The sequence below is a fragment of the Xyrauchen texanus genome, chromosome 23 (genome assembly GCF_025860055.1).
Source record: "Xyrauchen texanus isolate HMW12.3.18 chromosome 23, RBS_HiC_50CHRs, whole genome shotgun sequence".
NCBI classification, from domain to species: domain Eukaryota; kingdom Metazoa; phylum Chordata; class Actinopteri; order Cypriniformes; family Catostomidae; genus Xyrauchen; species Xyrauchen texanus.
In genome coordinates this window covers 37,753,089-37,758,336 of record NC_068298.1, presented here as the reverse complement: position 1 = coordinate 37,758,336, position 5,248 = coordinate 37,753,089, and positions in this window count along the sequence as shown.

The window sequence follows — 5,248 nt, the reverse complement described above, 5'->3', positions numbered from 1 at the left end:
TAAAGTCAATTAAACAAAACTGCGCAGAGTGCCTTCAGTATTGTATTATGCACTAAACTATCTTAAAGAGACAATAACCATATTGCCGCTGTCCCTAACATTTATATTCCAAGTAACAGAAAAGTAAAAATATGTTATTTTTTGTCTGTTTTCACTCTTTATTGTTGCAAAACAAGAACACAGCAAAAAAATACAAAATATGCATTGGGGCTGACTTGGACATGAAATTCCCATGCTGAATATGAATCCTACTCCAGCCCTGCTATGTGGCTAGTTTTAGGTAGTCATCTGCATACTAAAGTCCAGGGCATGGCTAGAGGCACAGACTAGGGTGGGTCAGCCAGGGAGGAGGATCCAGGAATGGTACAGGGTTTGGTGGCCAGAGAGAAGCCTCCAGGAAGGAGATGGGATCCAGGGGGTCCAGAGACAGGATGACGTCAGGCAGCCTCAGGACAAGGATGTGATCATGCAACTAGAGGCTGGATGTGGTAAGGCAATATAGGAGTGGGGCAGAGTCAGGCAGCTCCAGGATAGTTATGAGGACATACTGTAGATTGTGGCGGTAGCTGGGCAGAGGTCAGACTGTGAGGTGATCACTAGTAAAGGGTCAGATTGGGTGGCGAACACTGACAAAGGGTCATACTCGGAGACCGCTGGTGAAGGGTCAGATTAGGCAGCTGAAGGGACCAGACTCTTTCTCCTCCTGTTCCTCTTGAGGGTGGAGGAAATGACAGCAGCAAGCTCAGCAGATGCCTCCTGGCGGTCAGCTGCAGGCTTGGCAGAATCCTGGCAGTAAGCAGCGAGACCGGTCACCTCCTGGCTGTCAGCAGCTTGATCGTACCTCCTGGTAGTAGCAGCGGGATTTGCTGCCTCCTGACAGTCAGCAGCTGGATCGGCTGCCTCCTGGGGAGCTGCAGTGCAGAGAGCGGCAGTGCCATTCTTCCTCCTCCCTTTCTGCTTTCGGGTCATTGGAGGACTGGGAATTTGACTGGTGGAGGATGGAAGAATGGTTCAGTCAAGGGAGGGGGGCTGCCCAAAGTGAGGTTTTTCTCCCAAAATGGTCTTCCCATCTCTGCTGGGACCAAGGGGGTCTTAAAGCTAGGTGATAAAAAAGTAATTGAGATCACCTTCCTTGAACTCCAGAACGTCCGCCGCAATGTAGATTTCACAGATGCATTGTCGTGTGAGGACTATGTGACAGCTTCCTGTTTCAAATCAGTGCTTCCTCTGTAATCCTTTTACCTACAGAGGAACATTAATTACATGTACTCTGCTATTGAAACCAACAGGTTGTTGAACATGTGCTCCCAAAGTTTAAAACCACATACATCAAGAACCACAAAACTGAGAATGTGAATTCCTTACTTAGTAATGCATGCAACTCTCAGCCTGACACTGTAGTGTCTGCTTAAAACAGAAAATGCAGAAACACAGATGGATTTCCATTGGTATCTTACAATCCTAGAAATTAATAGGAAACATTTGTACAGGAAAAGTATTCTTGTTTAATCGCTCAATCTGAGTTTTTCATGCTGCCCAATGGATGATTCTGCTTTTTCGTCTGGTAAGGACACTTTTGAGGAAGACACTGTAAAATAAGAACGATAATGTCAGCAGGATTTCAAGACTAAAATTAAGAAAAATATTTTGCACACTGGAGAAGAACATCAAGACAGATTGAAAAAAAAATTTTCAATAAAAAATCCTTTGTTCAATAGGCCTACATTTTCAGATTAAAAATGTAAGCACATGTAAATAAGCAATATCAGAATAGATTATGTGAGAGTGAGGGGAGCTGTTCCAGCTCCAGGCGTAACTCCATGAGGGCTTTGTGTTGGTTTTGTTGGATGCTGGCAAGGGTCTTGATTACTTTGCCCAGTGTAACAAGGTTTGTAATTTCTGGGCAATGGAGGAGTCAGAAAGCAGTGAACAGTCAACGTGAGTGTTTAGCGTCACACGAAACTTTAAGAAAAAAGGCCTTTAATGGCCAAACACACACATGAACGAGTCTTTGAGGGTTCACTCTGTAATATGATGGGCACATGCAGCCAACACGCTCTGCTGTCTCTCCCTTTTCAGGTCTCCCTCCACCACCACTATAACAAGAAACAGTTGTTAGAGATAATGACAGCCCAGGTGACGAGCCTCATCGCTCTCTCTCTCTCCCAAAGACAGACACACGGCCACGCCCCCATCCCCCATATTTGTTTAATGCTGGATAATACATTTCACTTCATATCTCTTGGGTTTCACTTTCTTGAGGTAAATCTTCTAGAAAAAGATAACATTTGATTTTGACTCCTAACCGTTTAGCCCTAGCAGTCATTTTTGTTTATTCATTATAAATTCCTTCAAAAAAAGATTATATTTAATATGCTGAAGCAGAGAAATAAGAAATTAGATTTGTGAGACAACAATGTTATTTTGCCTATATTACCAGACTGAATTTCTGGCATGTATTTAATACCATCATTTTGAATATTATCCTTGCGAAATGTCCCTATCAACTTTCAAAACAAAACTACCCCCTTGGTGCAAGCAGCCTCAGATACATGGGTTCTGGTCCTTTGGAAACCAGGAGTAATCTCATTCACATAAAAAATGTTGTACATAAAGCAGTTGTTACATGGTGATTTTACACAAGTGTAACAGTTAAATTGGCCTGGTTGTTTTAGAAGCTTCCAGTAGCTGATCAACTAAATAAAGTGAAGCTTTCAAGCAGAGTATAGATTTAACATAACAAAACATACCATCCTCCATCGTGGATCAACACCAGTCCAGGGCACTCTCCCTCCCATTGCTTGCTGGTTTAGATGGCGTCCATATGGTCGAACCACTTCCACATTTCCTTGATGGTTCTGTAGTCACTTTTAAGTGTTTTTAACTTTTTTCTACACTGTTGGTAGGTACAGTGGTAGCCGTGTGCAGCCAAGTGGGAGACACTTCCTGAGAGACTTTTTCATTTCGCTCATTGCTAACGAGTGGACCGTCTGCACCTCGTTTATTGAACACAGCGTGGTTTTGCACACAGCCATTTATTTTTTCACAATTCGAAAGTCACGTAAACAAATGATACTGTTATCGCTGTTGCTAACTTTAAAACTAGCGGGTTGATGTCGCGTGTCAGAAATCCAGTGACGCTGATAGTGACGATTCTCCCTGACCAATCAGCGATCTGCAAGATTTTGACGACACATTTAGTATCGGCTCGGCTCGCTTGGAACCTCGACCGAGGTGGTACTAAAATCAGGTAGCAGGTACTATCCACAGTGGAAAACCCCAAAAAAGCGAGCAGAGTCGTGTTGAGTCAAGTTGTACCGTGCAGTGGAAAAGCCCCAATAGATGTAGGGTACAATGGGGCTAAATGGGGCACCCATTAAGTAAATTTTGCTTTTTTTTTTCTGGTCACAAAATGTACAGAGGTAAAAAAAATATATACTATCAAATACCCCAAATACTATCCTTTCTTTTATTGGACAGTTGTTGAATTTTTTTTATTTAATACCTGTAAACAAAACTGAAAATGATTTTGTCTCAAAATAAATGTGATAATTTTCATTAGCTACATAAATTTACAACATTTAAAAAATATATAAAAAATGTGATCTGATTGCCTTAAAATCAACTTTTAGACATTACACACAATGAACGTGGACAAGAAACATTTTGCAGAGAATAGTGACAAACAGGTGTTTAGGAAAGTCCTGTGGTAGTTTTTGTTGCTATTAAGTGTTTTGGGAGAAAATAAAATAAATGGAGCCTTTTACCCCGCTGTGGCATTTAGCCCCGTTGTGCCCTAATTTATACTTCATGAAAAGGACAGCAAGCAAACCTCTGACAGCTGTGCATCATCATAATGTAACATCCTATTAATGGTTTAATCGATTGCTTTTGGAATTAAGTGAAATTAAGATCCGTGCCCCCGTGTCAATAAGCCGTCGTGATTTTAGGGGCGCTATTGCCAGTTACAATAAACAAGAACTCTCAAAGTCACCTACATGCACACCATCAGCAGCAGACTTACAATGTATGTGAGAGAAATATTCTTTACCTCACCTGATTGAGAATTTTGTCAAATTTAGATGCAGTTGGACCAAATGGATTATAAACTGGGCTCACGTTGTTTCTTTAACTGTGTATAAAGTCATATAGAAGTTATATCAAATCATTAGTGGTTCAGTTAAGCCATAATCAGTCAAGAACATGAAACTTGAGATAAACAAATGATAAAGTAAAAATGTAATTTGTGTTTATTGTTGATTGGTGTATGTCTGTGATCTGCTTACAAGAGATCCTGATGCATTATTCTGTTCATCATAATCATGTTGTATTTGTTGTTATTTATAATTTCATTAGAATTTAGTAATATACTTTGTGTAAGGTTTATGACTAACATAGAGGTTCATGACACCCACTGAGTTCTGTTAATATATATATTTTTCTTTGGTACATTTAATTTTGCACTTTATTTTACCTGGCAAACCAACTCACACTTTTTCAAATCTCTACAAGATTTTTGAGGCTTCCTATAACTCAAGAAATTCCTCTTCCATGTTTTCAGCTGCCTGCAATGAGCTCAGTTAAAGATTTTATGATTGGCTGTGAATAAAACAGATGCAACATAAATAATGTTTATCTCGCGGCGCCAGCCACGAAGAGCCATGCACGTGAAAATGGCCATACACTTTGGACCTGTCAGCTCCAGTTTTAGTGCTACTTAATGTGGATTATACATGCTGGTGTAAATATAAGTGTGAGTTGTTTCTTTTATATTGCAATTTCCCATGTTATTATCAGGAAACACGATCTGGATCTGATTTTCGGACTTATTGAATGCACCTGAAATGCCAAACTCATAAGAGATTGCACTTATTTGGCAAGCATTAATTATAGAGTTGATCCTACTGCTTCTCTTGCAAACAAACTGAAAGAGAAGCACTTAATAGATTACAGGGATTTCTTTTCAAAATCAAATCAAATCACTTTATTGTCACACTACCATGTACACAAGTGCAACAGTAGGTGAAAGTCTTGTGTGCAGTTCCGAGCAACATAGCAGTCATGACAGTGACGAGACATATACCAATTACAATAAACAACATACTTGCACAATAAACAACATACTTGCACAACACAATTTACATATCAAATGTACACATACTTACACAACACAATAATTATATACAATGTACAGTAAACAATACACACAATATAGAATACACAATATACAATAAGTGGGAGTATATGA